This window comes from Nesoenas mayeri, assembly GCF_963082525.1.
Source record: "Nesoenas mayeri genome assembly, chromosome: 3".
In the NCBI taxonomy this organism is placed as follows: Eukaryota; Metazoa; Chordata; class Aves; order Columbiformes; family Columbidae; genus Nesoenas; species Nesoenas mayeri.
This window is the reverse complement of record NC_137544.1, coordinates 96488779-96500835: the sequence shown is the minus strand read 5'-3', so window position 1 is coordinate 96500835 and position 12057 is coordinate 96488779.

The following is a 12057-nucleotide window of genomic DNA, read 5'->3' as shown; positions in this document are numbered from 1 at the left end:
CTGAGAAATGAAACTAAATTTCCACATGAGGGAGCAGACTTTTCTTGTAAGTCATATGATGTGCATAGCTAAACTTATGAAAAGCCTAGCAGCAAAAAAACTTACCCAGGGAAAGCCCTGACCTGGCCTGAGGCTCACTTGTCTTTGAGCTGGTAAGATTAACCCTGCTGCACTTGAAAACATTGTTTCTTCTCCAGACAAGTTTGTTCATCTGATCTGAGAGGCCTCTAGAACTCCAGAAACTTGTATCTGTTTTGGAGCTGGACAAATAATAACTGAAGTCTGAAAATATGAATGCCAGGTATGGGAGATTGTGGGGTGGGGGTAAATGTCTTCTGGCAAATGGCAAGCAGTATTTATTGGAATTAGTTTGTATAGGAAAGTGGCTTGCTGTGCAAGTATCTGAATTTCTAACAAATTCTGAAGGATTTCTCATGCTGGCTCATTTGCAGGTTAGCTGTATGTGTGCAGTGATCAGGAAAGACCCTGGACCTGTTACTAAATTGTCCTTTTAGGTAAGCACAGTGTTTTATTTTATGTGGGTTTTGTAGGCAGGTCATTCTTTGGGTGCTTGTTTCATTTGTTTTCAAACATTGTGTATTTTTATTCCTAATACACTGTGAAATACCCTTGGCAATAGGGAGTGAAGATTCTCATAGAAATCAATGGCTCAAAATACCCGAAGAGAAATAAGGAAGAGTGTTACAGCTACAGCAATGTGCAGAAAGCTGCTGTTGGAGCTATCAGCAGCAAATGCGATCCTTGACTATTAATAGAAGCAGGGAGGTTATCTTGAATCCTGGGTTCTGTTTCTGGTGCCTGTACTTGAAGATATGCAAGAGCCTAGAAGGTACTACTATAATATGCCCTCAAGTTAAATCTCCTTATTCTTTCTCAATAAAGCATTAAATTGATCACTGTGCATAGCTGCACACTGATAATGGAAAACAATTCAGATCTTTCTTCACTTACTGGCAAAAGAAAGAACATACTCAGTGGCTAGACACTGGTCTTGGGGCTGCTGCTAAGAATTCAAACAACAAAAAGGCTGATGCAGGCAGCTATATCATTATCTAGTCTTAATGATTAAGATATGCTTTCATCTAGCTCTGATAAATTCTTGGGCTGGGGAAGGGTGGAGATGATCAAATTAAGATGACTGGAAGTATTAATAATGCAGTTCTGCACTAAGGCAACAGTAATTGGTGCTTAGGCACTAGAATTTAACCTGACTTCTCTGTGGGTGATGTAACCAGTTACTCTGAGAACTGTTTACTGCTCCCATTCTTGTGAACTTGTGCTCAGACATACCAGAAAGTGTCATTTCTAGATTCCTGGCTGACCTCTTGCATAAGGCAATGTGGAACTCACCAAGGGGTAGGGAAGGAACTTCCCCTGTCAAATTCTGCCTTCCTCTGGAATTTAGAGTGTGGTCTCCTGCTGAGGTCATTTAACTGTGTTTCATAAGTGATTTTCTAAAGTTGCACTCATTGTGGGTATTCATGGCATCTTACATCCCTTTCTTTGCATTTTTGTTTCCTTGGATAAGCACTCATTTTACCTGAGGACTGAAAAGCCTTAATTTAGATAGGGTGTTTCTATTTGATAGTGGATATAGGTGTATCTTTGATAAATCCTGTGAAACTGTACAGGAATTAGACAGATCTAGAAGCAAGTTCAGTGGTCCTTTAAACATATGCCTAAACTTTTAAAATTACTTTCTTTAGTGATGTCACAACTTCAGTTAAAAAAACCCCGCAACGCTTATTGAAGCAGGATTTGAATGAATTCTATTGCATTCCTAGAATATCTTTTGAGTGTTCAATGTGTGTATGTGCATCTATATAGAGGTCTTGTATGACAGTACTGAAAACATTCTTGCCTTCAAAGTAGCTGTATTTCTTTTCTGTCTGTCATCTTTCTGCTGGCCCACAGTGAGTTGCTGTCTCCTTGGTCAGCACATTTACATATTTACACAGGTATCCTTTTAATTCTTAGTGGCATCTTCTCCAAACAGTCTGTTCATTTTTATGGCAGGTATAGTTGGATATATGCATTGACCAAAGTAAAAGGGGGGCTGGAAATAAAGGGGGTGGAGGGTGGTGCTTAGGAGCCCAGCCAGCTCACAAAGCAGTTGTGAGTTGAGCAGGGCCCAAGAACTGGTCGTTCTCTCTGCCTGACTGCTGTAACCCCCCGTCCAGCACTATTGGAGCTGCTCTCGCTTCACCCACATAGATGCCTCCAAGGACACAACCTTAGATGCTAAGCCAAAGGAGTCTTAACCTTGGCCTATTAATCTCCAAAGCAGAGAGAGTGACAGAGACAAAAACACTTCTTGAAAGCAAGGGAAAACCAAGTGTTACATTGCTTATCTTACAAGATATATTATGCAGTGTTGCAGTTACCTTCTCCCCATGTGAATTTTTAAGCCAGGTGCTGTTTTGCATTACTGGGAAGCAACTCTTAGTGGTGACCTTAGATAGCTCTTGGGTTCTTTGTGCTTCAAGGGACATCTCTCTGAGAAAGAGCAACTGCTCAAACTCGCTATTGAAATCATGGATTACATGTTATTTCAGTGAGCAATCATCCCAGTTGTTCTGCACACTTCAAAAAGTTGCTTTATTCTGCTGATTGTCAGCATAGTGCTGAGAAATAGGAATTACCTTCTCGGTGTGCTCATTTGATTTTAGGATAAAGTATTTATATACTTCTTATTTGCCAACCTCAAAGCAATGCTATCAAAATTAAGGACAGCTTGGCTATATGTTAATGGGGTTTCCAATTAACCTTAGCCTCCTGATCCAAGGATCTTAGGCAAGGTAAGAAGAGTCCTTGGTGAATTTGGAGAGAAAAGTCTCTCAGGCTAGAAAGAGCCTGTGGCAGTGTCTTAAGCTCTTTGGTATACTGGACACTTAACTGTGGTAAAAAGCTGATTTTTTCTTTTTGTCAGTGCTGAACCAATCACCCAGTAGAGCAGTCAAGGAGACAGGAGATACTGCAGCTTTTTTGTTGCACAGAAATAAAACTTAGGCCATAGCTACTTCACAGTCTTAAAAGTCATCACGTGTTTTGGGGGGATTTTTGTGTGTGTGTGTGTGGATAGGGAATGTTACATTCACATTACTTCAGATTTAAGTTTGGGGTTTTCAATAAGTTCTTTAAAACTCTGATTAGTAAAAGTAACTGCTTGGATTTTTTTAATGGGTATCAGTGGTGATTACAAAGCTCCAAAGAAGATAGAGACTTGTGGGGGTTGGCTTATTTAAAACACCTTTGCTCAACAGTTAACGCATGTGACTTGCTGGCAGTCTGCCTTATAGATCAGTTCCCTGCTTACTTATTAAATTTAGGATTGCAGTTAATTTGAAATTAATAGCTGTCCATGCTTAACACACAGCTTTTAACTACAGGGCAAAAAAACAATGCGTAGCAGTTGAACTAGAAGAGACTGTGATAAACATGAACTGAATGGTATGTGGATGAGTGGATTCTGCCAAAGATGATGGATGAATCTTCAGGGTACAGTTTCATGCTTCGCTTAACACAGTCTAGGTGCATGGTGTTGCTGAAAGGGGCTCTCTGCTGCTTATTCCTGCTTCCATCTTTGCATCAGATCACAAGTTCATCCAGTTAAAACAGTTTCATTTTGCTAGGGTGTTTTTTCAGCTGAATCAGCAGTTTTGTCTTGTCTGACTGTGCAGCAACTTGATCAACAGAAGCAGTACAAGGAAGGTGCTGGGGAAGATGTGTGGTGTATCCTAGACATAATAATCAACTGTTGGGCTGAAAGACCATACATCTGTGGTATATACTGTATTTAACACAAGTTTCAAGGGAACAATCTGTTCTGAACTGTGGCATTTCTGTGTGGCCAGTTCAAGGGGGCAGAGATGGCTGCGGTGGTTACCAGGCAGCTCTGTGGCTTTCCTGTCTGCTTTGAGTCGCCACCCATGAGCAAGGCAGCAGAAGGGAAGATACGCGCTTGTGGAGCGGTGGATGAGGCCAAGCCTGCCGTGAGTTGTCAGGCTTTGCTCTGGAGTGGGTAAGGTGTGCTTGAGTATCTCCTCACCTGCCAGCAATGCATGTGGGTAGTAGCCAACAGTTGTGAGCAATGTCACCTGTCTCACTTGCCTTGTTTAACAAAATCCTAAAGCCTGTGGATGTCAAGGTTCTGATTTCACGTTATTCTTCTGTTACGCTGCTGTTACTCCTCCATGAACCCTTTGAAATTTTGGCTAAAGCCAGGCTTTTACCACTTAATCTTAAGCCCACTGGCACTAGTTTCATGTGTACATAGTTGCAGAAATTGTAAATCACAATGTTCAAACAAGATCATTGTTCACCGAGTAAAGTGGAAAAGCAACATGAATGGAGGCCTCTCAGAGCTAGTCACCCACCTCAGAGAGATAGGAAATTCCAGGAGTTGTAGTAATTCACCAAAAATGTTGTCTGCCCTCTTCAGAAGGGTTTTTTTTCCCCGCATTTTATGAGGGAGGAACAAAAGCTATTGTAATTAATTATGGTAATTGTTGTAACTCATGGAGTGAAGTCATCACTCCGACACATTTTTTCCTAAGCAGTGTGAACTGGTCCTGTCTGCAGTATACAAACTCTGATAGTTTATTTCCTCTGCCTCTCTATATGTCACCAGTAAAGAATTGATGTGCGTTTTCATGCTGGCAGAGGGAAATATTTACCTGACAGTCTTCTGTGTCCTGTGGGAGAGATGCAGAACCTTTCCTTGTTTCACCTGTTGTTAAGGGTTTGTGTGTTAGTGTGGACAAAGCCATTGTGAGCAGGTGAATTCTGAGTGCATCTGGGTTGTGCAACCCACGTGATGGGTCCACCAGAGAGATGTGTATTTCTGTTAACTTCTGTACACTAGGTTAAGAACAAAAATACACTTTGATTTTTACTTTGGGTGAGAGCAGGGCGATACAGGTGAAACAACATAAGATGATATTTTAGCCTGACCTTAAGAAAAGCACCTAGTTGTTGTGTGTTGTTTTCCCATTTAAACAAAACGCAAAACCCTAATTCCTTATGCTTTGTTTTTCAGAGTTTTAGATATCCGTTGATCCTACAGAAGTACAAAATATTATGCTGTTGTTTTGTGAAGGGATATTTTTTGTCTTTTTTGTATAGCCAAAAGGAGGTCCCAGCCCCTGTCTGTTCAGTATGTTGCCATACCTACAGTAGTTCAACTTGGCAGGATATAACAAAACCAGTGCAGAACATGCGTGGCAATAACACTTTTGAGAAAAACTTTTTTAAAATGCCATGCTGATGAATCAGTCTCTTTCTCCCTGTGGTTTTGTTTTTTAAATTAGGAAAATTCTTCTGAACAAAAAACCAGCGATGCAGACCAGGTACTCATGTCCAGGTCTGTCCTTTAATGATATGAGTGTACTAACTGGCAGATGGGAATGTTGATGACTCATATATTTATGTGGATATGTAAATGCTGCCTCACCAGAAAACAGCTTACCAAGAGGGATAGGTAACTGAAAATTTGTTTTCAGTGAAGCCCGTTCTGTAGTATAAACATAGCGAGCTCTTGCTGTGACGAGACAGATGGCAGAGCCCTCTGTGATGCCCACCTCATCACCTGAAGTGTGCCTTTCTGCTTCTCCTGGGCTTTGTGCTTTCTGGGCACTGCCCTTATCATCATGGCTAATAACAGCATTTATGGGCTAATAATCTGCTGTCAGGTCAGCCACAGTTCCCTTGTGATGCACTGTCGTTTTTCTGATGGATGAGTCCTCACGTGTGCCTGACCTCTCACCTTCCGCTGGCAGAGATTGCATCTTCTTTGATCTGAGAAGCTACAGGGAGCCTGATGCCCTCCTCCTGCTGCACATCTCAGCCTGCTTCCAGTGACTCCAGGGCAGCCTAGGAGAAGCTGGCATTGGCCACCTCAAATACTCTGCTATGCAATCTGAATAAATAGCTTTTAAAAAGCACCACTTTTAATCTCTTGGAGCTTTTACCTTCAGCTGCTTTTCCACAATAATGATAGCCATAAATTCTGTTTTACATAATCTCATTCCTCATTTTTATTTTTAGTACTTGACTCCAGGAAGTGTGGCTTTAAAAAAAAATTCCATAAAATCTGTCTTTCTGACAATGTTGCTAGACAATCCAATTAGCTTAGATTTGGCCTTCAAATGCCTAGTCTTACTAGGTTGTGCCTGACCTGTTTGACCATTCAGAGAGTAAAAGAGCAGCAGAAAAGGAAATAATAAGTTTTATAAGCCAAGTGACTTCTGCTCAAACCTGTAGAAAAGGAAGTGCAGACAGGAGGTGGAGAGCGCTTGTGTGAGTGAGCCTTCCAAGTTGACAAAAGTTGATTGCCAGTTAGCAATTTAAAAATATATCACTGTAATTATCACGTGTTTTGTTTCCTCATCTCCACCTTTTGGAAAAGGAAAATACTTAACACCCTCTGATTGTGCTTTTAGAAACGATTACAACTAATGAAGTTACATATTCAGTAAACTATAGAGTTTTGAAATAATGAGATCACTGGGAATAAAAACATAACTCCCTTTGTCCTTTACCTACAAGGAAAGACTGTGGCCAGTTTTCCAAAGAAGCTATGGAGTCTGGGTTAGTCATAGCAGTTTAGCTGTTTGAGCACTGATTTATTTTTACCAGTTCTTAGTACTAGTTGTGGTGCTGGTAATGAAAAATTGCCAGCTGAAATGACAGAAGGTCAGAGATGGAAAGGGCCTTATCCAGCAGGAGAGCAGCAATCTGCAACTGTGCTACCTGAGACGTAACTTGTTCGCCGGTGATTTGGTTACTTGATAGTCCAGGTGGATTCACAGGAATCAAATTGCTAAACAGGCTGCAGGCAAAAGTTTCCTTTACTGGAGGACAAATCCGGTTAATGCTGTAGTAGGGTCAACTCAGGACACAAGATCACTGCAGTAGTTCTGTATTGGACTTCTGTTAAAACAAGGTATATGATTCAAGGTACATAATTCACTCTCAGCACAGGCAGTCGAGACCATGACTCATTTGTGCCACTCTAAAATATTAAAACTTCCAGGCCACTTCATTTACAGGCCTGGCAGGACATACAACCTGATACAGTGAAATATTTACGTGTATTATCCAGGCAATGGCAAAGAATCCCCGCATTGCAAAGAATGTTACTTGTGATTAATGTTGTCATTATTTAAATTGTTTCTTTAATTATTTTGACTACCTAGGAGCAGAAGGAGCTACAGTTGAGTAGGCATTCTACTTACTAAAGTATGTTGGAGATGCATGACCACTTTGTACCTTATCTTCAAGATGTTAAGTGTTTAAAGTATTAATATTTGTGGTTTATAAGCAACTGCTACTCTGAATGGGGGGTGGAAGATAAGAGAAACTGGTCAAACTTATACTTCGGTAATAGCAAAGATTAAAGATTAATTCTAAAAGAAAATTTGAAAAGGATCTTGAGTTTCTGGGAGAGGGGAAGAGATTTAACAGTGCATTTAATAAATGCACTCACCATAGCATATTTTAAGTAATGAAACTACTGATTAAAGACTAATTTAAGTGTACTTGATGATCAAGTCTGTCTGACAGAATTCAGAATGAGGAATAAAACCCCGGACTATAGAAGAAGTTCTCCGCTTTAGCTCTTAGAAGCAATAAATTCAATAAATACAAAGCAAATATCAGGCCCACGACAGAATACGCGTAATGTGGCTTGCAAAGAGCATTCATTAGCTGTGTTAGGGAGGCATACTGGAGAGAGGATCCCAAATGTCCTTATGTCCTTTAGTGGTACAGCTTCACTGAAGGCACATAGGGAAGTTTGACTATTAAAATACTTCCGAATTGCTAAAGCTAGAATCTTGTTTGTAAGCATACTTTTTAATCTAGCTGGCAGCAACAGCTGATATTTACATGCTCCTGTGCTTGGGGTTTTTTGGTTGTGTTTTTGTTTGTTCTTGTGAGGATATTTTGGGGTTTTTGTTGGTTTTTAATGGCCAATCCAATAGCATTGTATCACAAATTCAAAACTTGATTTGCTATGTTTGTGTAGGCAGCTCTATTGAACTCTGTTTGCAGATCACAAATGTACTTAGGAGTAGCCTTGGCCCAGAACTGATTGCATGCAAATGGCTGTGAATGTGAAACTGTAGACTGGACTGAAAAAATCTGAGTATACCAGCTCTTGTTTCCATGCATAATGAAGTCCCAGACTAGGACGATCAGATTAGATAGAAGTAGTTTTTGGCATACCTAGATTCACATGTACTGTTTTTAATCAGTAATTCATATTGTTTTTCTTGCATAATGAAAACATATAAATTAATATACATTTGTGTATATCATGTTGACCTTTGTAGAGACCCTGCAGGATTTTTGTGACTGTTCAGCTGAAATTCAGTGTGAACCAGATCAGCTGCTAGAGGCTTGGTAAAATCCCAGCAACATAGCGCACATGATGGATGAAAAGGACACAGAGACCTAAAAAGAAACAGTTAATTAAGTAGAGATGCTACTGAGAATCAGTGGTAATATTTGAGAAATACAGACTTTAAATTAAAATAGCAAATATATACTTTTTTCTGTATCACTCAACACTTTCCTATTGGAACAGAATATTAATCCATTGAATTTTTTAAGGATATTTAATTTGCCACCTGTTTCTAAAGACAGTGACCAGAGATGGTGTGAGGTTTTGGCAGCTGCTGATCTCTGGACTACAGAATTGCATAACTCAAATTGCAAGTTAATGTTTTTATCTTTTTGTTTTGATCATAAAGTCAAGTAGTGGTGTTTTTTAAGGCCCATGGTAAAGAGTGAGTGCTTCTCGGTGTGTTGGTAGAGTAGTGATTTGCCAATCTTCCTGACTTCCTGCAATGGTTTAGGTTTCTCCAGAGTGCACTATGTAGTATCTTTGAGCAATCTTATGTAAACACTTGAGTAACATGTTTCCCTATAATCTGTTTCCTTTGTTTGTCATATTCACAAGTGGATTTCTCCGCAATTGTGTCTTCATCCAGCTTTTAATTTGCATATTTTCATCCATCTCCTCAAGACATAATCCATAGTTTCTAACAGGTCATCCTGTACAACAGTGTTTACACCCAGTACTTCCAAATATACCCACTGTTTCTTTTTGTCATTCCCTTAAGTTATCTTTGCAAAAGTTGTGCTACTTAGGAATTTATGTCAGAAAGAAGGAAGAGCAGGAGCAGCTAGAAATAATGTGCATGTGTGTGGTGGGTAGCAGCAGGGATCACCCTTGCAACTTTACGGTGAGCAACAGCCTCTGCCTGACCAGGCTGTGTTAGGGCAGCTCTCGTCCTTGCTCACATTTCACTGGGAAAATTTAGTGGCCAAGAGCAAGTGTTAAAGCTGTTGGCAGCATAATGAATAGCAGAGATCTAAGTGTGTTTCCTCACCTGGAATGTGAGCCTTTCTGCTATCGATTGGGACACACATACCCTGTGCTTGGTTGCAGTCCTGCCTTCTGCCTTTGGCATCTATCAGAGTGGAGCCTGGGGAATGTTTTTGTGGCCTCAGCTAATGACTGTTGTCATTTTGTGGTTTTTTGGGGGGTTGTTTTTTGTTTGTTTGTTTTTTAAGGTGTACCCCATCCTTAAGGGAGAGATGATCAATATCTAAGGTATGTAACAACTCCTATACTACCTCTACTTGCAGACTGAAGTTACCACAATAAGAGCGTGTGTTGCAGGGAGTGGAATGTGCAATACAATTTGCAATACTCCAAATTACCGGGCTCCACCTCAGCTTGAGACAGCAATAGCTGATGTGGGACCAGAAGATGTCAAGTCTCTGCTTCCTCTCCTCCCTGCCTTCAGGAAAAGAAACAGATTTAAGCTGGGCATGGTAGGTCCTCTTGCAGATTCCCTTGACCAAGTCATAACTAGGGTTGCTCCAGCTATTCCTCCAGCATATTACTGGAGCATATACTTACAGTTTGGCAATCAAGACACATCTTAAAACAAGATATCTTTTTACTTATTTTTTTCATATTTTTGCTCTGACTGGAAGTTTCTGCTTCTCTGTAGATCTTTGGCCTAAAATGTTTGAATTAATGTCTTCTTTTTAGACAGATACTGCCATTTAAAAATCTTATCTAAAAGACATGCAATTAAATCTTGACCTCGATTCAGTCAGTACCGAGTTCTCACAGCTCCGTGTGATAAGCAGTTATGGTTCTATGATACTAAATTTGCTGTGATGTATCATTTTTCCACTCAGCATTAATACAAGGCACATCTTGTTTGATAATTTTTAAGAACCTCAATATATTAGCCTGTTTCCCCTTCTCCTCCACCTCAAATCTAATTATCGTGGCTTTCACTGCTTTCTGTCAGTCTTGACAATATTAGTGGAAGCAAGCAGAAAGACCTGAGTTACACCAATAACCAGACATCTCGTTTATCAGTCTCACAGTTCCATTTTACTGCCATTTTTTCTCCTGGAGGCTGGGGATGCAGCCCCATCTGAACGACCTGGTGAGTGACCCAGGGTATATATGCTGCAGGTGCTGTGTCCTACTCAAATATATGCCCAGCCCAGATCCTGCTCTTCTGCCTCGTGCTCTTTCCTCTTTTGGCACTGGCTTCTATTTTAATCCTTGGGGCTATAATGCACCAAGAGGTGAAAGCTGGGACCTTAGCGAAGCTGTTGAGTTTGAGATGGCGTGAGGCAGTGGGCACAATGCACTGGGAGGTTGGACTGACCAGAGCACAGGCTAAGTGGGATGGACAGAATGTATGTGTGTCCAAAGGAGCTCAGTGAAACTGGAACTATGGAGTATTGTGGGCAGAGTATTCGTATTCGAGGAAAAAGAGAGAACACTCTAGCAGATGCTTGAAAGGGTTTTTTCTTTCCCCTTGTATCACTTCTGTGTAGTAAAGGGAGTCTTTCATTTAGAGTTTCTGTTGGGTTTTTATGTTCTTTAACCGTTTTTTTCCTAAAGACACAGTAGATGAATAAATCTAAGCAAAAGTAGCATTAGTTGTGTCTTGATCATTTTGAAACTTTCGTTTTGTTTCCCTTTGCCTTTTGTTATGAGTGTTAGGCTGAGCAAATCAAGCTATGTAATCCCCCGTGGTCTGCCTGGGTTCATCCACGCCCTGAGGATTGCTTTTCTTAGCCACAGTTTAAAATGGTCTAACAGCTTTTATTACATTTTATTAAGTTGGAGTGCATCAATAGCACTAACGAAAAACAACTGTGGTATTTTAGGAAGAGCAATTTCCAGCACATTGGACATGCCAGCCAATGGAGCTTTTGGGCAGTGCTTGACTATGGCATTGAAATTATGGAGTATTTGTCCCTTACAAACATGTTTGTGCTGTGGCACAGACTTAAGGAAACTGGTCTTGGGGGTCTGTAGTACATAAAAGCATTACTCTCAAATCTCTAGATTAAAATTCCTCTTTGATTGATGGTGACTGTTGCTTAAGGCTAGTACAAACCAGGATGAAGTGGCCTAGCTTGGATTTATTGTGGGGAGGACAGGAAAGGGCCTTCTTGTTGATGCCAGTTACGTAACGTGGCAGTTGTAATGCAGCCTCCTCCCTTCTGCTCCCTTTGATTCACCCTGGGACTGTCCCTGGCTTAGGATGATAAACTTAATGTGAAACTGCAACTAAGATGCGTAAAGGTGTTCTGGAATTCAGCCTCCTCCTACATCTTTAACTCTGGAGAGGGGAAAAAAACAAAAAGAAAAAGCAGGCTACCTTTTAATGCCTAACTAATAGTGTTGTCTAATTTAATTAATGACTACTGATTAACCAATGCCAACAGTAGCTTTAACTGAACTTTACCCAAAGAAATGATTAATTGCTGTAAACAACAGACAACGGTACTTTACTACAGTCAGCAGAGACAGCAATAGTGTTTCTCAGGCATGAAACGAGCAGGTAGTGAGACTGCAGAGGATGTGGGTGAGCATGGCTTAAATGTGAATTACAATGTGACTTCTTCTTTTAGATTTCCCAGTGTTGCACTATTTCTTCACTCGGCTTCAGCTTGTTGTGCAAAAACTGCATAACTTTCTTGCAGCAT